This window comes from Dipodomys spectabilis, unplaced genomic scaffold, assembly GCF_019054845.1.
Source record: "Dipodomys spectabilis isolate Male_0828 unplaced genomic scaffold, ASM1905484v1 ptg000095l, whole genome shotgun sequence".
In the NCBI taxonomy this organism is placed as follows: Eukaryota; Metazoa; Chordata; class Mammalia; order Rodentia; family Heteromyidae; genus Dipodomys; species Dipodomys spectabilis.
The window spans coordinates 49,691,461-49,714,980 of record NW_024870772.1 but is presented as its reverse complement, the minus strand read 5'-3'; the positions used below and the strand labels follow the sequence as shown (position 1 = coordinate 49,714,980).

The 23,520-nt window shown below is 45.2% G+C and overlaps 1 pseudogene; it reads left to right on the top strand.

Moving 5' to 3' along the window:
• The first annotated feature begins 10,318 nt into the window (after positions 1 to 10,318).
• On the top strand, positions 10,319 to 23,064 carry LOC122112690 (annotated as a pseudogene).
• Positions 23,065 to 23,520: the final 456 nt, after the last annotated feature.

The following is a 23,520-nucleotide window of genomic DNA, read 5'->3' as shown; positions in this document are numbered from 1 at the left end:
ATAGGGAGGGGTCTGAAGGGTCTCAGTTTGAAATAGCTCTCAGCGACCCTCACATATGGGCACTAAATTCCCCTGCCACAGAATGGAAGAAGGTTGACACTCAGAACCCCCCAGAACTTTTACCAACCTTTACCTGGCTTTCATAAGCACCCTGGCACCTTCTCAACTCTTGGGGTGTTTTCTGAACCCCTTCCTGTGGGATTGTTCTAGGCTGGCCTTGGCTTTTCCTTACTAACTTCACTGTTCTAGAGTTTCTTTCTGGGGAGACGTGGTACTAGACTTTGACCTTAGCGCCAGTTGCTTGTTAGGCAAGTGCTGCCATGCCCCTTGTTCTACATTTTCTACCCCAAACACAATTCCTGCCCTTCCTATCTTCCTTCTCCTCTCCTTCCTCTTTCTTTTGTTCTCTCTTTTTTGACATGTTCATTGCTACTCACTAAACCGATGTAATAGATCTCATTTTTTGAGCTCTCGCTGGGCATTGGTGGCTCAGGCCTGGAAACCTAGCTACTCAAGAGGTTGAGATCTGGTGATCGTGGTTCCAAGGCAGCCTAAGAAGGAAAGTCTATGAAGCTCTTCTTATCTGCAGTTAACCAACAAAAAGCTGAGAAGGGAGTGGTGGCCCAAGTGGTAGAGTGCTAGTCTTGAGCACAAAAGCTAGCTCAGGGACAGTGCCCAGAACCTGAGTTCAAATGGACAGAAAAGACTTCTTGTTTTCATTTCCTGTAGTTCATGTCAACAAGTATTATTTAATATGATCAGGGACACATAGGCATCGAGTCTTTATGCTCCTCCCCTAAGAGTCTCCCCTTTGGTCTCACTGTGTAAATGCCTGGAGTCCTGTGTAATTTACCATGTCCTGGTGTATTTTAGATCTAGGTTTTGCATATGAAAGAAAACATGCACCATTTGTCTCTGAGCTTGGCTTACCTCACTTCACATGATTTCTTCTATGTCTCTCCATTTCCCTGCAAATGGCATATTATTATGCTTTCTAATGGCTGTGTAAAATTCCATTGTGTATAGGAACCACATTTTTTTTTTATAATTTATTTTATTTGGAACCACCTTTTTTTTTTTGAGCCATTCATCTATTGTGGGGCGTCTGGGTTGTTTCCAGATTGTTGGTTATTGTGGACAATGTAGTAATGAGCATGGATGTGCATGTGTCTTTGCAATATCCTGACTTGTGATATTCTGGGTAGATGCCCAAGAGTAAAATTTTTCTTTTTGAAACATTTTTTAAAGTAGTAGTAGGATTTGAACTCAGCGCCTCATGCTTCCCAGGCAAATACTCTGCTATTTGAGCCATACTATCAGCCTACAACCTTCTTGAATTACCCATCATTCCTTCCAACAGCTGAAAATCTGGTGATTGAGTAATAGATTTGTGCTTCTAGGCCTACCCAGCCTGTGTAAGGTAAACGCCTTCAGAGCCCAGAAGTGAAGGCTGGCTCTTGGCTGGCTCCGCCTAGCTAACCTGAATTCCAATTTGCTTGGCCCAACTGGATGGCTTCATTAATTTTTCTGTCTGTGGTTGATGAGGTTCACAGGATGGGCTAAATCAAGCACCTGCTCTTGCTGAATCATATAATGACTTCACTCTATAATTTTCGGAACTTCCTTGAACATATTCACCAAACACTTGAGTTTCCTTTCAAATGTAGTTGGAGGCATTTTAGGAAAACCAACATCAGAATTCATTCATGGTCATCAGGGAGGCTCAGGTCAGGCTCAAGACATTTTTTGCTTCTTTAAAAAAAATCATTATTGGCTGGGAATGTGGCTCACTGGTAGAGTGCTTGCCTAGCATGCATGAAGCCCTGAGTTCGATTTCTCAGTACCACATACATAGAAAAGGCTGGAAGTAGTGCTGTGGCTCAAGTGGTAGAGTGCTAGCCTTGAGCACAGAGAGGCTCTGGGACAGTGCCCAGGCCCTGAGTTCAAACCTCAGGACTGGCAAAAAAAAAAAAAAAATATATATATATAGTGTCTTCAAATAGTTGTACAAAGGAGTTGCCATTCAACAAAGCATGTTCTGAATTCAGTGCCTCCCCTTTCAACATTCCCACCACCCCTCCCAGCCACTCTTCCCCTTGATTTTCTAAGTTTTTAGGCTATGTATTGAATTTTTGTTGCCATTTAACAAAGCAGTTTATGTATGCTGCGCCTCTCCATCTGTGCCATGCTCCATCATCTTCACCCCCATTGACCCCTCCTTCCCTTATTTTTCTCAATTCTTCAATTTATGTCATGGATTTTTGCCTGCATTCTAATCCATTCCCCTCTTTGTTCTTCTACCCCTCTCCTCTGTCCTCCTTCTTGCAAGTACTCATTTCCTGGTGCTTAGTTTGCTGGGCTTTTACTTAGTCTTTCTAGAGAATTATATTATTTGAGCTCTCCATTGAGTCTTTTATATATACTTCAGTCAATTAACTTATAACCACTTGCATACCACCAGTGCATTTACTTATAGATTGGTAGGCACATTCTAGCTCCCATAGATGAGGATACTGTGCAACCTGTGTTTCTCTGGGTCCAGCTTAGTTCACTTCATGTAATTTTTCATCTTGGCTTCTTGGTTGAGGTCTAGTACTGGCCAGGAAAGTGCCGGTTGGTGTGGTGTCATGGCAGGGTACCGAGCTCTGAAGTCAGGCTTTGATGCCCTCAGACAGCCTGAGCCTCGGTTTTCCCACCTGTTAAGCGGGGAGAAAACATTCCCGCTGGCACAGCAGTGCTGTGGTGATGTAGGAGCGCCCAGCAGGTGGCCCAGGGTGACAGTCATTGCTGTGGTTGCCTCATGCATCCCAAATGTGTTCCCTCGCCTGCCTGTCCCGCTGGCTGGGCTCAGCAGCCCTTGGAGATCCAGTTCTGCTGACTGTGGCTCTTTCCATATGGAGACTTCTTCGTGCCTCCTCCAGGCTCCCTCCCATCAGTGGCTGAGTGACAGCACAGAGCCGTGACTTAAGGAAGAGAAACTCTCCTGACTTGGGGAGGACTTGCACACAAAGGGGCCGGGTTCAAACTCCCAGTGAGTATCTTCATTTGAGTTGTTGGTGTGTGTGTGTGGGGGGGAGGGGGTCCTTCATCCAGTAGACTTGTCCCGGAATAAGAGATTCAGAGATAAAACCCTCAAATCTGCCTGGCTTTGGAGTGAGGAGAGCAAGCTCTGCTCTGTGATTTGGGAAGGGGTAAGAATGAGGGAAGATGGGTGGTCTGAGAAATATGCCGGCACATAATTATGCAGAGTGATATTTAGGAGCATTCCTCCAGAGCCCACATGCCACAGGGTCATGCCATTTCATGTCCCTTACTTCATGCAGTGCGTTTTGAATTCTTGACAATTTCAAAACAAGCCCTGTGCACAAAGGCAGGGGAAGGGGTATCCTTGGGAGAGAGTGAGTGTCATCCAGGATGGAGCCCCAGATCCTTGTAAGAAAAGAGACTGACCAGGGGCTGGGAAGGTGGCTCAGTGGGAGAGTGCTTGAAGCCCTGGGTTCAATTCCTCAGCACCATATAAGTAGAAAAGGTTGGAAATGGCTCTGTGGCTCAAGTGGTAGAGTTGCTAGCTTTGAGCAAAAGAAACTCAGGGACAATGCCCAGGCCCTGAGTTAAGTCCCAGGACTGGCAAAAACAAACAAACAAACAAAACAAAACTGACCAATGAGAGCAGATCTCACAGGATCTATTACTCATCTTTTACTCAGTTTGGTGATCTATGTTCTGCAAAGACCTTTCAGCTGAAAGGAAGAGGGCTGGCTGGAGAATCAGCACGGGCTGGAGGAATCCGCGCAGCTGCGCTGGCCCTGGGCCCCCAGCGGCTGCGGCTCCAGGGTTTGTGCACAGCTGAGCGGTGAGCTCAGTTACAGTCAGAGCCAGGAGTGTGTGTGTGTGTGTGTGTGTGTGTGTGTGTGTGTGTGCACCCTGGGTGGAAGTGAAACCCTCACACCACTGAAAGGGAAATGAGCGAGGTGTCTGCTGACACCTTTGCACCATACTTCAGACTGTCACTCATTACCAAAGTCTTTAACTATGCAGATTAAACCCTAACAAGGTAGATTAGAGATAATGAAGCACTCTTTTCTTACAAGCAATAGGAGAAGCAGGGAAAAGAGCTCAGGGTGGCCCTTTCTCTTGGTGGCCAAAGCAGAGTTAGCAGAAAGAGGAAGAAAGTTCGAGAGGCTTCGGTCATGAGCCCCAGGTAATGGGCAGTGGCTGATGATGATCTCCTGGAAGCAAGGCTGTTTCCTGTTTTGTTCTTTTTTTATCCTCTGAGTCAGAACCAGCCCCGTCCTGTAGAAATAAGTGTCAATGATGTGCTCCTAATCAGCGCTCAGAATCAGAGGCTCTACCTCTGAGACAAGCCTGGTCTGGGAGGAGATGCAGGCAGAAGCTAACATGCTAAGTGTAAAGAGTATTTATGTATTGAGACTGGTTCTGGAGGGCATAAAACCCAGAGGATTTTGTACAAACAAGTACACAAACAATCAGGTGCTATAGGTGCGGCTAAAGTGGTAGACTGCTTGTCTAGCTAGCCTGAGGCCCTGAGTTTGAAACCCAGTGATACCAAAACTTACACAAAAAGTTTAGGCGAATCTGATTCACAAAGACCACCTATCAGTATTTGTTCAACAAGAAGGTGTAATTAAACAAAAATAAAAGAACTAGGGCTTTGAAGAGTGTATGAGGTTGAGGAGAAAGTGCTAGAGCTAAACAGCTGGCTGTGTGGATGGTGTGGGTGTGTGTTGTGGGTGTGAGATTTGCTGTCATTTGCTGAGGGATTATACCAATAGACACTCCAGTGACTAGCACTGGCTACGTCCATTGTCTTCATAGAGAGCTTGTTAGAGACATCAGAGGAACTGTAGAAGTGCAAGGTGTTTGCCATTCCAGACAAAGAATTGACTTTAATAGAAACACAAACTCCTATGTTATGTGTGAATTTGTGTATGTTGAGAACTACATGCATTTATTTATAGGCACAATACAGAAGCTCTTTACTTATGGGTCCATTCTTCCCAAGGTGAAGTGAAGTGTTTGCAGAGTTGAGAGACCAAGTAGATGTAATGGTCAGTGACTGTCTAGGGCAAGGATTGGTGTTGAGGTAGCTGGGCTTGGTCACATGCATACAGTGCTGTTTTCTGTTATCATCTGCTCTGACTTTCCTTTCTTTTTCTTTTTCTTTCTCTTTTTGTCGTTCGTGTGGCTTGAACTCTGGGCCTGGGCGTTATCCCTCAGCTCTTCAGCTCAAGGTATAGCACTCTATAACTTGAGCTAGAGTGCCACTTCCGGTTTTCTAGTGGTATATTGGAGATAAGCGTCTCATGGACTTTCCTGCCTGGGCTGGCTTTGAACCACGATCCTCGGATCTCAGCCTCCGGAGTAGGATTACAGGTGTGAGCCACTGACGCTCAGCCTGACTTTCCTTTTCTACTCAGGGGAATGGTCAGCAAGCAGAGTTCTAGAACCTGAAACAGAGAAGGACAGGTGAAGTTCATCTTGCATTCTGGTGGTTGCCTTTTTGTTTGTTTTGTCAATCATGGGGCTTGAACTCAGGGCCTGGGCACTGTCCCTGAGCTGTTTTGTGCTCAAGGCTAGTGTTCTACCGTTTTGAACCACAGCTCCACTTCTGTTTTTTTGGTGGTTAATTGGCAATAAGAGTCTTACAGACTTTCCTGCCCAGGCTGGTTTTGAACAGTGATCCTCAGCTCTCAACTTCCTAATTAGCTAGGATTACAGGTGTGAGCCATTGGCGCCTGGCTAGGTTGTCTTTTTATTACTTGAAAGACCAGGTGCCCTAGGATTCAGGGGTCTTTACCTCTGTTGACCTCTTCCTTTCTTTCTTCCTTCCTTCCTTCCTTCCTTCCTTCCTTCCTTCCTTTCTTCCTTCCTTCCTTCCTTTCTTTCTTTTTCCTTCCTTCCTTCTTTCCTTCCTTCCTTCCTTCCTTCCTTTCTTTCTCTTTTTTTTTTTGTGTTATTGGAGGGGTTGGTTGAATTCAGAGCCTTGCACCTGCCAGGCAGTTGCTCTACCACTTAATCCACCCCTCCAGCCCTTTTTGCCCTAGTTATTTTTCTGAACAGGGTCTTGCATGAATGTCCATGGTGTCCGGGATTCCAACTAATTGTCCCAGCTACTAGGAGGCTGAGACATGAAAAACACCTGAGCTCCACAAGTTTGAGACTAACTTGGGTCACGTAGCAAGACTCAGTCTCAAGAACAACAAAATGAGGACTCCCTTGTCAGAGAGACAGTTGAGATTCTGGACTTGTGTCTGTCATTCAGTACTAGAACAGCGTAGACACAAAGTAAGTGCATAGTACGTACTGTTGCCCTAACGCATAAATTCCGTACAGACCCACAGCACTTCAGGGGAACTTTAGCGTGCATTATGTACCTGAAGAAGGGCGATCATTTGCTCAGAACCCCCCCCCCCCCCAGGACCCCTGCTCTTATTTTCACTGAACACCAGTGAACATCTCATGAAGCACTCTTATGCCTAGGAAGTGAGCTTGCAAAATTCTTACATAGATTTTTTTTTAACCTCCCACTATCAATTTTCAAAAGTAGAAATTAGACCACAAAATTTAATGACAAGTAGTGTTTTATGGAGGCAAAATCTCTGTAAAGAAAAAAATATATAATACAATATATAACATGAGTAGATACGTAACATATATATAAATAATATACATATATAACATATACACATATAGGATGTGATAGATATAATCAGCTATGGAATTTGTAAGATTGTAGGTTTGAATTTTTCTTTAAAGCATTGTATTCTTTGACCATTTCCATGTTCAATTACATATATTTATCTGTGATATATCTGCTTAATGAATTAGCCTTGCTTTTCTAGGCAAGGAGGATATTTTAGCCTATCTACACTTGCTCAAGCATTTCTGTTTCTATGACACTAGAAAAAAGTGAAGCTGATTCTTCATGAAGAACAAAAAAACCCCACCCAACCCAACAGACCCAGCAGCCATTTGTATGAACACAGCGCATGCGTGCTCTCCTGCGCAGGGGCACCATGACCCCGGGGCCTTCAGGCAGGCACCATCAGCTCAGGCCTTTCGTAGTCTAGAAATCTAAGCTGCACTGGTCTCATCTGAGAAAATAAAACACTACACCAGGGCTGCTGCCCAGTCAAATGCAACAATTTACAGGCAAATGCTTTGACTGGATGATAAGACAAAAAGCTTTTTATTACCAGCAAGGTGGGTAGTCCAGCTAGACCCCATAGTATATGTGGGCACTGGTGGCTCCTGCTGTAATCCTGGCTACTCAGGAGAGGAAAATTGGGAGGATCGAGGTTCGAGGTTAGCCCCAGCAGAACTCAAGATCCCGTCTCTGTCAAAGGGTGGATCCAACGGCATGCATCTAACATTCAAGCGATGTAGGAAGTAGAAACAGGTGGTTTGTCATCCAGGCTATCCCAGGGCCTGTGCATTAGTGATCCTCCTGTCCCATGTTCCTGAGTAGCTGGGACTACAGGTGTATACTCTCACAACTGGCTTGAATCCTGAAACATAGATATATGTACTAACACGACTTGTGGGAGAGGCTGACCAGGTTGTCCTGATCTGATGTTAGTTTTCCAGCTGCCGGTGCTTGTGGGTTTCTCCAGAGAAGACATTTCTTCAAGGCGCTGAGCTGTGGTATTGGAGCAGAGCAGTAATGTGGGGTGGGGTTTACCCATGGGCTGTAAGTGATGAACTTGAAGATGAAAGAGCAAAAGACTGAAACAAAAAACAAAACCAGCCTCTCAGGACAGCTGAGTGATCTCGCAGAAGCTGTGTGGAGACTCCTAGTTTGTAGGAACTGAATGGTATCATACCAGGGTGAGAGGTTTGTGTCCAAGGATGATGTGTAAGAAGCCTAGAATGTTCTCTAACTATTCAAAACCTATTTATGAGCATTTATTTTTGGGGTACTGTGACCTTAGCCAGGGTTCTGGGGGAACTTTTGAGGATAGAGTGACAGCTAGGACAATGAATTGACACAGCGTATCTGCTCAGTGTATATGAGATCCTACATCTTACTAATGATCACATCCTCTGTTAAATACAGTTCAACAGTTGCATGGCAGCCATTTTGAAAAATGACAGTTGCAGAGATAAAGCCACAGAATAACTTAGATAAAGTCACAGAATAACTTCAGGATTTTCTGGATAGCTTTTGGAGCAGCAGACAGTAGTGGGGAAAAGGAAGGTACAAAAAATGGGCTAGAGGTCTGAGGGGCTAATTTAATGTATTTCTCGATTTTCTCCCTGTGGATGTGAAATGGCCTTTTATACCATCTTTCACATAACATTTTTCATATTTCGATGGCTCTTATCAATCAAGTGTTGCCCTGTCAGCTCCCACAATGCATTTCTCCAGACTGGAAAATGAACTCGATATATGTGTGTGTGTGTATGTGTGTGTGTGTGTGTATCGTGTGTGTGTGTGTGTGTGTGTGTGTGTGTGTGTGTGTGTGTGTGTGTATATATATCCAAGTGAAAGTCAGTTTTCCTGCCCATTTATCATTTTCTTTGATCAAGCATTCCCTGGTTTATGAAGTTATTTTCAGAAGCCAGATTTCGTCAAGGCTGGTTGATGTTGGTGGGGCCTGTGTTGATAAAAACTGTATTCTCAATGGGTGCCAGTGGCTCACGCCTGTAATCCTAGCTACTCTGGAGGCTGAGATCTGAGGATCGAGGTTCAAAACCAGCCCAGGCAAGAAAGTCTGTGAGACTCTTATCTCCAATGAACAACCAGAAAACAGGAAGTGGAGCTGTGGCTCAAAGTGGTAGAGCACTAGCCATGAGCAAAAATGCTCAGGGGCAGCTCCCAGGCCCTGAATTCAAGGCCCATCCATGTCTGACAAAAAAATGAAAAACTGCATTCTCAGAGATTGGTGTCAGGGAGAGCCTGAGACTGGGCACCTCACTTGTGGTGTTCAGAGACAAAAGTACATGCTTTCACGGGTTAAGTTTTATACATGTGAAAGAGTTGTTTTGTGTGTGTGCTTATACTGAGATTTGAACTTAGGGACTCAAGCTTTCTCTGATGGTATTCTCCTAACTTGAGCCACACCTCCAGCCTAGTTTTTTGCTGTTTACTTTGGACTTTTCTGTCTGAATTGACTTTCAACTGTGAGCCTCCAGCTCTCAGCCTCCAGAGTAGCTAGGATTACAGGTGTGAGCCATCAAGGCCTACCTCAATGAGCGGCGTTTTGCAGTATGCTAACTTTAACCACAAGGCATCTGAAAGGGAGGAGAGATGAGCGAAGTTAATCAATAGCAAGCTGCAGACCTCCAAGGAGGAGACCATCTCACAGCCTTCAGTGTGTGTTAAAACCTTACAGCTCAGTATTCAGTGCAGGCTGAAGTCCCCCTCAGAATGGATCCGAGAGCAGATGTGGGAGAAGAGCTCTGTTGTGGAGAGGAATCATTTCTGTGTTTCTGTCTTGTCCAGAGTCCTGCCTCACGAAACCCCTTCCTGAACAGTGACAGGAGATTCTATTCCCCTGCTGGCTCCTCTCCTGGGCTCACAATTTGTGTGTGTGTGTGTGTTTGTGTGTGTGTGTGAGTGTGTGTGTTGTGTAGTCTTCTTCTTGGTGAGGTCACCAGCTTAGCTTTCTTCCAACCAACTTGTGCTGGTGCCTCTTCCTTACTGGGCTTGCAGGATGAGTCCCATCTTTACTCGAGTATCTGTGCACCGCAGGCCCAACTTCCACTCTCTACCCTTCACTCTGAGACTTGGGTTTTTTTTTTAATGGTTCCCTTTGAGGAATGAGACTGCATCAGGTTTGTTCACAGAAATCATGAAGTCATGTTGTTTCTGCTGAATGGGTCAGTGTTTTTGGAGTTTGCGATCCCTTATCTGACCCCAAAAGAAAGCAAAAGTTCCCAGTGACCCCTTTCTGTGAAACACACTCTGTTTTCTTCAGACTTCTTCCTTCAACACCCAGCTTTGGTTCCCCCTGCTGTTGGTTCTAGAGAGTTCCCCAAGGAATTGGCTGGGGCCAAGGGCACCAACCATGGCTGGAAGATGGCCAGTAGCGATGGACTGAGTGTCACCTGGTTGCTTTAAACAGCGCAGTTGGCTGGCCTAACTCATCAATCACAACACTGGCCAAACAGCTAAGTGACATTTACACTGAAGCTCCGCCCCTCCTCAAAAAAGCACTAAAAAAAGGCTCAGAGGGTTTGAATTCCTGAATCAGGGCACAGTCCCCTGAGGAGACCATCAGATACACTCTCTTTACCCAAGCCCTGAGACTAACTTCTGTTGTCCAACCTCTAGCTTCGTTTGCAAACTCTTCCTGGCCTTGTCCATCCTGGTCTCTCCAGCCTCCTTTCTTCAAATACTGTGGCTGCCTTGACCTTCAGGTCAGGTACAAATGTCCTGCTCTGAAAGCTAAATGGTTTCCTTGAACATACACCTGTGTATACGCTTCTCTCTCTTTTTTTTTTGGGTCCGGTCGTGGGGCCTGAACTCTGGGCCTGGGCGCTGTCCCTCAGCTCTTCAGCTCAAGGCTAGCGCTCTACCACTTGAGCCACAGCACCACTTCCGGCTTTTTTCTTTTTGCTTATGTGGTGCTAAGGAATTGAACCCAGGGCCTCAGGCATGCAAGACAAGCGCTCTACCACTGAGCCAACTTCCCAGCCCACACTTCTCTCTTACCAAACCCTCTCCCACCCAGTTCTCTTTCCTCCAACCTATGCCTGGTTAAACCCCTTCATCCTTCACATCTCAGATCTTGAATAGAAGCCTCTTTCTTCCTGGACCCTTCAGATCAGGCGAGCTTCCCCGGCCCTGCGCTTGTTCAGCCTTCTTGTGATTTCTGTGTGTGTGTGGTGTCCTCACTGGGGCCCAAATTCCTCAAGTCTGGGAACTATTTGCTTTATTTGCCCCTTGATCCCTGAGTTGAGCACAATGCTCAGTGCATAGTAGGTACTCAATAAATTAGATGAACATCAACTTGGAAGCAGTGAAGCATCCCTGAAGATTTTCAGACCAGGTTTCTTATATTGCAGAGGTGCAAAAGGGGCTGGTTTTCACAGAGCTCCAACATCAGCACTGAGGGAGTCTGTGCTGGAGTCTGCCTTTGTTGTTCCCACCATGAGCTGATGGGGAGAAGGGAGCGTGTCTGCAGCAAGGACTCGGGGCTGGCGGGCTTGAGGCCTCTGCCGAGATTCAAGGGCCTGGTCCTGTGAGGCCCCCTTCAGGGCTGGGCCTGGGAGGCCCTGGCCAGGGGGCTTCTGACACTGTATTTCCCGACCCCCCCAGAGCCAACCAGCAGATCCGTCTCAACTCATCTGTTGAAGTTTCTTTACTCAAATGCCAGCCCCTTTTGGGTGGAGGATTGTCCCCCGAAAGTCAGGGAAAGGACAAAGGAGACCAGGAGACTTGATGGAGAGAGTGGAGAAGGCTCAGCCCCAAGGACCAGCCCAGGCACGAAAGTCCATGGGAGTCTTATCTCTAATTAACTAGCAAAAAGCTGGAAGTAAAGCTGTGGCTCAAGTGGGATAGCGCCCGGACCCTGAGTTCAAGACACAGGACTGGTACATGCAAGAAGAGTTGATCTTGTCTGGCCAGCAGGTCATAGAGTAGGCATGCCAACAGGTGTGTGTGAAAGCCTGGCAGCCTGCTGAGGGCCTGAACCCTGTTCTGCTCCTCATCTTCAAGGGAAATGGAGCAGGGGTCCCCTGTGTCCTCTGGATCTGGGCATCTCTGTGTCTGACTGTGGCTCAGTCACCTTGGGCTGTGTGATCTTCGGCAAGTTCCCCCAAAGCTCTTTATCCTGATTTCCCCCTTTGAATCCACCTCAGACTGAGAAGTCCCTAGCAGACTCCAGCTATGGAGGACGCAAGCCCAAGCTTCTCCTGGGAGAACAGAAGACCAGACTCAGTGAGCTCCAGAAAACTTCATATTGGAGCTCCTATGCTGTTCCCAAGTAGATCCTTTACAGTGTGAGTTGGTTGTTCTCAAGGTCAAGAATGGTACCTGGGCCAACTCTGGCTCTTCCAAAGTGCCTTGGGCAGTGCCAGCAGAAATATGGAGAACACGGGGATGTGCGGGTGCCATTTCCTGCACTGTGAGCGAGGGCTGGAGATGAAATGGATTCAGAGATGAAAACATGTTTCTGTCGGTAGGTAGCACCATTCGAGACAACGCTGTCTCATCCCGACCCACATCCTGACCGTGATCACGTCAGCGTGCTCTCCGAGGTGGCTTCTGGCTCCATTCTCCTCTCTGCCCATCCATTCTCTGCTCAGGGAGATTTTATTTCCCTTGCTTTTTTCAATCCCATGTCTACTATCAAGCCAGAGGCATCATTGAAGAACTCAGATCGTGCCAATCCTGAGGCACGAAAATCCAAACTCCTCGGGTGGGAAAGACATGCGGGCTTCCTTCCCAGCTGTCCCAAGCTCAGTCCATCGCGCCCTTTTCAGTTCTCACAGCTTCTAGAACTTGCCAAGCTCTTTTTGACTTGATCCTTTGGACCCGCCATTTCCCATGGTGAACACCTGCTTCTCTGGGCAGTGCCTGCCTTTTGCCTCTTCGGCACGTTCCGTTTCCAGCGCCATTCCTGGGGAGGCTGTGTGTATTGTATTCTTCCTCAGGTAACCAGAGGAAGTCCAGCCTCGAACCCTGCACATTCTGGACCAGCACCCACTCCATCACCAAGCAATACCCCCAGCCGGCAAGTTATTATTATGTTTCTGTCCCAGCCATCTGCAATTTCCCTTTACAATGCAATGAAAAAAAAGTGTCTGTAACCTTAATTTGGTTTGTTTTGCTTACTTCTGTGATGCGTGTCTTGTCCAGGGAGAATGTGAGCAGACATGTCTGCTTCTGGCTGTGGTCCTGAGCCTCCCTGTGGTCTATCGCACACTGGAGAATGAGGCGTCAGGAAGTGTTTGTGGAGTGAATGATCGAAAGAGTGTCATGGAACCCTCCAGATCAAGGGTGTTTTCTTTCATCATTTCATTTTAATCAGAGAAGGGATGCAGATTTGGAGGAAAAGTCAGCTTATTTCTTTTTTGTCTTTTTTTCTTTTATTTATTTTTTATTGTGAACATACTGTACAGAGGGGTTACAATTACATGGGCAAGATAATGAGTACATTTCTTATCAGGCATTGCAGCCTCCTCCTTTGTTTACCCTTCACATCCCTTCCCAGGCCCCCCCTCCCCCACCCAACCCTCTCCCCCGCAAGGTTGTAAAGTTCATTTTCCACATGACAACTTGTACTTCTCATTGTTGCAACAGGTCCACCTGTATCCTTAAACGACTTGTTTTTCCCCTTCTCCTCCACAAATTATACCGACTTCAAATATAGTGAAAGCAGGGTTATACTGTGGGGGAGGGACATACAAAGCAACAAAGATAATCTTTTAAATGTGTTAGAAACAAATGCATGAAAAAAAACATTTAAATACATATATAAGGGTTCATTTTCATAACATCACCTTATCTGACCTTTTCTGCTTGACTCATACATATACTAGATATTGCAAATAAGGGAAACCATGGGACCTATGTTTCTTTGGGCTTGGCTTACTCACTTAATATAATTTTTTCCAAGCCTTTCCATGTCCTAACAAATGGGGCAATGTCATTCTTTTTGATGGAGGCATAGAATTCCATTGTGTATATATACCACATTTTCTTAATCCATTCATCTACTGAGAGGCATCTGGGTTGGTTCCATATCTTTGCTATGGTAAATAATACTGCAATAAACATAGTTGTGCTGGTAGCTTTAGTGTGGTCTTGTTTGTAAACATTTGGGTAAATGCCCAAAAGTGGGATTGCTGGATGCTAGGGGAGTTCTATATGAAGTCTTTTGAGGAACCTCCATACTGCTTTCCAAAGTGGTTGAACAAGTTTACACTCCCACCAACAATGAAGGAAGGTTCCCTTCTGTCCACATCCCTCCCAGCATCTGTTGTTATTAGAGTTCTTGATTTTTGCCATTCTAACTGGGGTGAGGTGGTATCTCAATGTTGTTTTGATTTGCATTTCTTTTATGGCTAGGGAGGCTGAGCATTTCTTCATGTGTCTATTGGCCATCCTTCTTTTTTCTTCAGAGAAATTTCTCTTTAAGTCTTTAGCCCACTTATTTATTGGGCAGTTGTTTCTTTGAGGATTTGTTGTTGGGGGATTTAATTTTTTGAGTTCCAAGTATATTTTAGATATGAGACCCTTGTCTGTTGTATAGCTAGTGAAGATCTTCTCCCAATCTGTGGGCTTTCTATTGATCTTGCTAGCTATGTCCTTTGCCATGCAGAAGCTCTGCAACTTCATGCAATCCCATTTGTCCAACCTTTCTTTGATTTGTTGTGTTTCCGGGTCTCTATTGAGAAAATTTCGGCCTGCGCCAAGGAGACCTAGGGTTTCTCCTATTCCATCCTGTAATGTTTTCAGAGTGTCTGCTTTGACTCTGATGGTCTTTGATCCATTTGGAGTTGATTCTGGTGCAGGGTGATATATAAGGATCTAGCTTTAGTTTTCTACAAGTAGTTAACCAATTTTGCCAGCACCATTTACTGAAGAGGCTGGCTGTATTCTATTCTATTTTTTTAGCTCCCTTATCGAAGATTAGATGGCTATAGGTCTGTAGGTTCATTTCTGGGTTTTCAATTCTATTCCATTGGTCCTGAGGTCTGTTCTTGTGCCAGTAACAAGCTGTTTTGATTACTATGGCTTTATAGTAGAGTTTGAAATTTGGTATTGATATTCCTCCAGCAGTGGTCTTTCCATTGAGGAGCGTTTTTGCTATTCGGGGTCTTTTATTGTTCCATATGAATTTTTGGATTGCCTCTTCTATTTCCTTGAAGAATGAGGTTGGAATTTTGATAGGTATCTCATCTTATTTCTTTGGTCGAATCTTCTCCCTTTGCCAAACTTCCCTTATCCCTTACAAGGATGGATTTCTGACATTGTGTGGCTTGTTCAGAGCGCTGACTGGTGGAGTCCCGTGGCAGGTCTGGGAGGAGCTGCTTGCTCTTGCAGATCAGACAAAGGCAGTGTCATCCAGGAGAGCAGACACAAAGCCCGCCAGCGGTCAGCACACACTGACCCTGAGGAGGACGGAGGGGGCAGAGCCTCTTCTGCTTTTCCTGCCCACCCACTCTTGCTCATACCCACTCCCCCGTCTCCCCGCGAGAGCCTGGAATGAGTGGTCCTTTCCGCCCTGCAATCTTCCAGTTCCCATTTCTAGAACAAAAACACCCAAGTACATTTTTTTAAAGGAGAGATTTATTAGAGGTTAGGCAACCCCACTGATGGGGTCTCTGGCGAGAACCCATGGGGGTCACCATTACAGCAGGAGCCTGGGCTGAACAATCCCATCGTGAGCCAGAAATGAGGGACTCAGGAATCAAGCTCCTTCTTTTATGACAGTTGATGCCTGCAAGAGCCAACTCACCCCAGGAGGCCAGCACACCCTCGAGGGCCATGACCATCTCCCTGGGCCCGGTGACCCTGTGCATGGCAACTGCATTCTGTGGAGCTCCTATTACCCATTTGAGTTAGTTGTCAGGGTTTCTAATTGGTCCGCTTTGTATGGGATTATGAAGTGATGGGCAGGGACAGCTGCAGATGATCTCCCTGACCTCCGAGGGCTTTGCGTTCTATCACTCCAGGTTCCAAGATCAGCTCCGTGGATGGAATGTTGGCATCCTGTCCAACTCCTGCGTTGCTGTTCTAACCTTCAGCGTGGGGGGCAGGTCACAGCGGGGGCTTTTGGCTGTGACAATGACATCTTCCTGAGTGAGGCTAGTGTCCTGACAGGAGGGGGCAACCTTGTCCAATGTCAGCCACGTGAGGTTGCAGGCTGCTGTCCTCTGAGAAGCCAGTTCCCATCAAGTCTCACCACATGGGCCTTTGGTCTCACACTTTGGGGGTCCAGTGTACAGTGCTCTGATTCAACAGGCTGTGTGCTAAGAGAGGGAATATTTCCTCATCTATTCCTGCTCTGTCTCCCCTTCCCTCTGTGTGTGTGTGTGTGTGTGTGTGTGTGTAACTTCCCTTTCTCTCCCTTTTATACTAATTCATGCCATTGAATATAAAGCTTACCTAGATGATTCGGGATAGTCTCATCTCCATATCTGTAACTCAGTCACGCCTTCTGAGATCCTTTTCAGAAATCTGGTAACTCTCACTTGGTTCTAAGAATGAGGATTTGCCATCCTTGGGAGTACCTAATGCAGCTACCACAGAGGCGATCAAACTTGGTGTGATATTGAAGTATAGCAGCGTTAGAAAAGTTTGACAAGTCTACTCTTGTATATAAAGAGTCAAATGATAGACAAGTAACCACTCTGTGTTTGCTTCTCATTCAAAGACCTTTTCCCTCTTTGCCTCCTTTACGTTCTGCTCCTCCTCCTCTTTCTTTTTTTGCTCTCATTTTCTTATTTCATAAACAGTTTGTGTCCCATCCTTTCCAGTTGTGATGTCCAATGCTTCTACTATATTTACATAGGAAGTCACCATCACCACGTTGATTTTAGACCATTTCACAATGTTATAATGAAACCGTCTGCCTCATAGCTGTTGGCCTTTGGTCTCCTGACCCTAACTAAGCAACTAGTAGCTTGCCTACCCTGGAAATTCAGGCATGTGAAGTTGTGCACAATGTCACCTTTCAGATCTGGACTCTTCACTTAGCATATTTTGATGGCTTATACATCATAGCACATGTATCAGCATTTTTATTTTATTTTGAGCAGCATACATTCACATAGTATTTATCATGTTAACCACTTGAAAGTGTACAATTCAGAGCCAATAAACACACCACAGCCTTGTGCAATCACTGCTATGTTTATATTTAAAGCTTCCACTGTCACTCCTCAAATGACACTCATGAAGTAAGGATGGCAGAATATCCGTGCAAAACTTATCAACAAAATTTTGGCCAATCGACTCTAACAACACATCAAAAAAATCATCCACTATGATCAAACAGGATTCATTTCAGGGATGCAAAACTGGTTCAATATATGCAAATCAATTGATGTAATACATCACATCAACAAGAACAGGGATAATAACCACATGGTTATCTCAATAGATGCAGAAAAAACATTTGACAAGATCCAACACCTCTTTATAATGAAAGGTCTGGAGAAACTAGGATCCATGGAACATTCCTTACTATCATAAAGGCTGTGTCTGACAAACCTACAGCCAGCATTTTACTTAATGGCAAAAAGCCATTTCCTCTTAGTTCAGAAATGAGACAAGGATGTCTGCTCTCTCCACTCCTCTTCAAGTTAGTATTAGAATGCCTAACTTGAACAATAAGACAAGATGCAAACATAAAGGGAATCCAACTAGGGAAAGATGAAGTAAAACTCTCCCTCTTTGCAGATGACATGATCTTGTATTTTAAGAACCCCATACACTCCACTCCCAAGTTAGTGGAGCTGATCTGAAACTTTGGCAAAGTAGGAGGGTATAAAATTAACCCTCAAAAATCAATGGCTTTTCTGTATGCCATTAACAAGAAGAGCACGGCTGAAATCAGGAAAGCAACTACCTAAGAGTTAACTAAAGAAGTAAAGAACATCTATAATGAAAGCTTAAAAACCTGAAAAAGGAAATTAAAGCAGAACTAAGGACGTGGAAAACCTCCTCTGCTCCTGAATTGGAAGGATCAAGATTGTGAAAATGGCAATACTTCACAAGGCTAGCAACAAATTCAGTGTGATACCTATCAATATTCCAACCTCATTCTTCAAGGAAATAGAAGAGGCAATCCAAAAATTCATATGGAACAATAAAAGACCCTGAATAACAAAAATGATCCTTAACAGAAAGAACAGTGCTGGAGGAATAACAATACCACATTTCAAACTCTACTACAAAACCATAGTAATCAAAACAGCTTGGTACTGGCACAAGAACAGACCTGAGGACCAATGGAATAGAACTGAAAAATGCAGAAATGAACCCACTGACCTATAGCCGCCTAATCTTTGACAAGAGAGCTAAAAAAATAGAATGGAAGAAAGACAATCTCTTCAGTAAATGGTACTGGCAAAATTAGTTAATCACCTGTAGAAAACTAAAGCTAGATCCTTATATATCACTCTGCACCAGAATCAATTTCAAATGGATTAAAGACCTTGGAGTCAAAGCAGACACTCTGAAAACATTACAAGATGGAATAGGAGAAACCCTAGGTCTCCTTGGCACAGGCTGAAATTTTCTTAATAGAGACCCAGGAACACAACCAATTAAAGAAAAGTTGGACAAATGGGATTGCATGAAATTGCAGAGCTTCTGCATGGCAAAGGACATAGTTAGCAAAATCAATAGAAAGTCCATGAATTGGGAGTAGATCTTTACTAGCCATAAAACAGACAAGGGCCTTATATCTAAAATATTCTTAGAATTCAAAAAATTAAATCCCCCAACAACAAATCCTCAAAGAAACAACCACTTGATTAATAAGCGGGCTAAAGACTTGAAGAGAGACTTTTCTGAAGAGGAAATAAGAATGGCCATTAGAGGGCTGGGAAGGTGGCTTAGTGGTAGAGCGCTTGCCTCGCTCGCATGCATGAAGCCCATGGGTTCAATTCCTCAGCACCACATAAGCAGAAAAAACCTGGAAGTGGCACTGTGGTTTAAGTGGTAGGGTGCTAGCCTTGAGCTAAAGAGCTGAGGGACAGCACCCAGTCCCAGAGTTCAGCTCCCATGACTGACAAAAAAAAAAAAAAAAAAAGAGAAGAAGAAGAATGACCATTAGACACATGAAGAAATGTTCGACTTCTCTAGCCATAAAAGAAATGCAAATCAAAACAACATTGAGATTCCACCTCACCCCGGTTAGAATGGCTATAATCAAGAACTCTAATAACAACAGGTGCTGGAGGGGATGTGGCTAGAAGGGAACCTTACTTCATTGTTGGTGAGAGTGTAAATTTGTTCAACCACTTAAAGACTCCACATAGAGCTCCACATGACCCAGCAATCCCACTTTTGGGACATCTCATCATTTATCCAAACGATCAGAAACAAAGCCATACTAAAGCTATCAGCACAACTGTGTTTATTGCAGCATTATTCATTATAGCTAAGTTATGGAACCAACCCTGATGGCCCTCAGTAGATGAATGGATTGAGAAAATGTGATATATGTGTGTGTGTGTGTGTGTGTGTGTGTGTAGGAATTCTATGCCTCCATCAGAAAGAATGACATTGCCCCATTTGTTAAGAAATGGAATGAATTGGAAAAAATTATATTAAGTGAAGTAAGCCAGGCCCAAAGAAACATAGGTCCCATAGTTTCCCTTATCTGCAATAACTAGTATATGTCCAGGATAAGCAGAAAAGGTCAAAAGCTATGTACATATGATCATATAAGATGATGCTAAGTGAAATGAACCCTAAGATAGGGACCTAAGAGGTTTTATCTTTGTTACTGTTCAATTTTTTTTGTTTCTTTTGTATGTTCTTCCCCCACAGTATAACCCCTGTTTTCACTGTATTTGATTCTGGTGCCTGTTTCTTGTATATACATTTTTCTAATTTGGGGAGAGGAAGGGAAATAACAAAATGCTGAAACAAGGATATGGAATGACCCATTGTAACAATGAGATGTACAAGACACTATGTTGAAAACGAACTTTACAACTTCGGGGTGGGGGCTGGGAGGAGTTGTGGAGGTGGGGAGGGAAGGGATGGTAGGGGAAACAAAGGAGGGGGTAACAATGCTCGATAGGAAGTGTACTCATTACCTTACTCACGTAACTGTAACCTCTGTACAGTATCTTCAAAATAAAAAAATATATTAAAAATTTTTTGAAAAAAGAAGGGGAAGGTTCAGGCTGTCAGCGGCGTGTCCTGTAAAGGACTGGGAGACTCTGCTGCTTCCTCTCAGCTTCGCTTCCCCTCAGGGTGAGTGGTTTACTTCATCATCCTCACCCACCATGATGCTCTGCCTCGCCACAACCCCCAAAGCACGGAAGACAGCAAGACAAACCTTTCCTTCCCATACGTGGATTGCTATTTGTTTTTGCAGGAGTAGAAAGCTAACGAGCACAATGTGTAGGTATGGATATGTGCGCCTATCTCCATGCGTGGCTATCTGCATGCTTTATGTATATGTGGCTAACTGTGTGCCTTACACAAATCTCATTGTAACAACAGCACAGAGTGGCAAAACCCAGAGGCCAAGGCATGAGAGCCAATGATAGAAAGATCAGTAGAAATAAAACCTAAGAGGAGCAAAGTTCTAACTCTCATGCAATGGTGGTATTGACCACTCAAAGAGGTGAGGATGGAGTGGGTAGGCTTGAAGCCAGGTGTGTGGAAGGTACAGCTCACCCCGTCTCCCTCCTGGAGTCAGGTCAAGAGTTATTCTCGCTGGGTGCCAGTGGCCAATGCCTGTAATCCTAGCTACTCAGGAGGCTGAGATCTGAGGGTTCAGGTTTGAAGCCAGTCCAGGCAGAAAAAGTTTGTGAGACTCTTATCTCCAATTAACTGCCCAAAAGCTGGAAATGGAGCTTTGGCTCACGTGGTAGAGCATCTCCCTTGAGTGAAAAGCTATAGAACAGCATTCAGGACCTGAGATCAAGCCCTAGGACTGGCACAAATTAAAAAAAAAAAAAAAAGGAAAGAAGGTGTGTGTGTGTACGCACCCGTGTGCGCGTGTGGCGGGGAATACTCCTCCAGGGAAATGAACCAGGGATCCTCAGGATGGAATGTGAGACTTTGAAATGCCTCCCAGAGCTACAGATATGTAGAACAAAACACATGGGCTACCATGTAATACATAAGCAAAACATTCCGATTTAAGTAGACATCCAAAAGCATACATAGAAGCTGCAGCAACCTGAGTTCAAGCTTCAATTTTACAAGAGAAAGGAAGGAAGGAAGGAAGGGAAAAAGAAGGCAAAAATCTGCTTTATTTTGGAATGCTTCCACAGAAAAGAACTTGATAGCATCTATTGAATGACAAATGAAGATCATCTCTAGGTTGTTTGTAATTCAGCAGAGGTAGATATGAACGGAGAATGAGCTACACAAAGCCCTACCTTGTAATGGAATGCAATGAACCACAATCTTCAAGGTATGTTCCATTTTTTTCAAAAGCCATTGCATATATATATATGTATGTATGTATAGTGTGTGTGTGTGTGTGTGTGTGTGTGTGTGTGTGTTGTTTGACAACACAGGTAGGCTTGCATAGGTCTCCACGGCGACTTGCCCAAGAAGAGTCACAGAGCTGGGCCAAGTCCTAGCCCAGTGTCCAGATTCCCAGCTTCCTTCTCGTTCCATCCCATTTCACGGATGGTGTCGCCAGAGCCCCTCAGGGCCTGAAGGAGTGAAAGGCAGGCAGTTAGATTTTGCCTTTGAGAGACCCTGAGGATCAGTGCGAAGGTAGATTGGTGGTGACCCCCCTGAGTGGAGCATGGTTCCACTTGTGTACAGTCAGCCTGCCAGCCCCTGGGGACGGCTGAATGGACCACGTGTCAAGCATCAGCCACGAGTTTCCAGCTCGGATACTTGGATAAGTGATAGGGCTGTTTGTTGAGGTGTAGACAATTCTGTGGCATGTGTCAGGAGAATAGGCTAGGCGTATCTTTGGAACTTTCCAAGAAACTTCTAGAAGCAAGTGGGAAGGCCAGGCTTAGAGCATGAAGGAGCTCAGCAGTGGTGGAGTGAGGACTATGGAGTCCTCCAGGAAGGTGGAGGCCCCACTGTGACATGACCTCTCCCTGGGGTGCTCAGATCCCCCCCCCCGCCCCCGAGTGATTTCTAGGGTTTCTTATTCGAAGGCCACAAGTAGGAACTTCTCCTCACAGTGTGTCACCTCAAACAAATGCCACAGAAAGGAAAAGTGAAATCGCTTGGGAGGCTCAGAGGCTTTCTGTGTTACTTCCCTGGTTTCCATTTGTGCGGGTGTAATTAAACACCCCTTTCTTTTACGGGGAACTGCTTTATGCAACCACAGGGACTTCCCTCGGAGGACAGGCGGCCGCTTGGGAACCTACCCGAGACCTCACAGCAGAAGCAACCGCGCCTCCCCTTCAACGGTTGTCTGTCTGCTTGAAAGACTCTTCCTGACCACCATCCCTCCAACCTCTCCTGGGAAATTTGGTCTCCAAGAACACCCGATTCACAGTGAATCTGGGGAGGATTCCCACCCATGAAACATCCCATCAACAGATGACCAGGCTGAGAATCAGAAAGCACCCGCACAGCTACCCCAGACAACCCAACTGGCCAATTGTGTGTGGTACCAGGTGTATTTCCTATGCTTCCTAGAAACACAGGAACTAGGAGGAGAAAGAAACAATCTGTGTGTGTGTGTGTGTGTGTGTGGTGTGTGTGTTTGTGTGTGTGTGTGTGTGTGTGTGTGTGTACACACGCATGCCCTCACACTAACACTGGGTCTTGAACTCAGGGCCTCTTGCTTTGACTTGGCTTTTTTTACTCAAGGCTGGTGCTTTACTGTCTGAACCATACTACCAGTTCTGGCTTTTTGGTGGTTAACTGAAGATAAGAATCTCAAAGACGCTTTTCACCAAGATGGCGCCGAAAGCAAAGAAGGGAGCTCCTGCCCCTCCTAAAGCCGAAGCCAAGGAAAAGGCTTTGAAGGCCAAGAAGGCAGTGCTGAAAGGTGTCCACAGCCACAAAAAGAAGAAGATCTGCACTTCGCCCACCTTCCGGCGGCCCAAGATGCTACGGCTCCAAAGACAGCCCAAATACCCTGGGAAGAGTGCTCCGAGGAGAAACAAGCTTGACCACTATGCTATCATCAAGTTCCCCCTGACCACTGAGTCAGCCATGAAGAAAATAGAAGACAACAACACACTTGTGTTCATTGTGGATGTTAAGGCCAACAAGCATCAGCTCAAACAGGCTGTGAAGAAGCTCTAGGACATTGATGTGGCTAAGGTCAATTCCCTGATCAGACCTGATGGAGAGAAGAAGGCATATGTTCGACTGGCTCCTGATTACGATGCTTTAGATGTTGCCAACAAAATTGGAATCATCTAAACTGAATCAAGCTGGCAAATTATAAATATACATTTTTTCCCACCAAAGAATCTCAAAGACTTTTCTGTCTGGGCTAGCTTTGAACCTCTAACTGAAAAAGTGAGAGAGAGAGAGAAAGAGTGAGAGAGAGAGAGAGAGAGAGAGAGAGAGAGAGAGAGAGAGAGAGAGAGAGAGAGGGTCAAATTGCTCTAGCATTTTATTCTGTTGTTTACATTGGAGGACACACTTCATTGACTGTCTTCATTAGATATAAACTTAAATCGTTCACAAATTCTGGAAAGGCTATTACTTGCAATTCTTACCCAGAGGTTCCTGAGGATGGAGAAGCACGTGGTATGAACTGTTTTGGGGCAGCCCTGCAAGTCGCAAAGCTCAGGGACGCCTGGTGTGGGCAGCGTATGACTCCTGCCTCCTAGGACAGCGGCACGCTGTGGGAATGCCCTTCCCAGCCCCTCTGAGTCCATTTCCTGATCTTCTTCAAAGCATGTATTAGATATACGAGG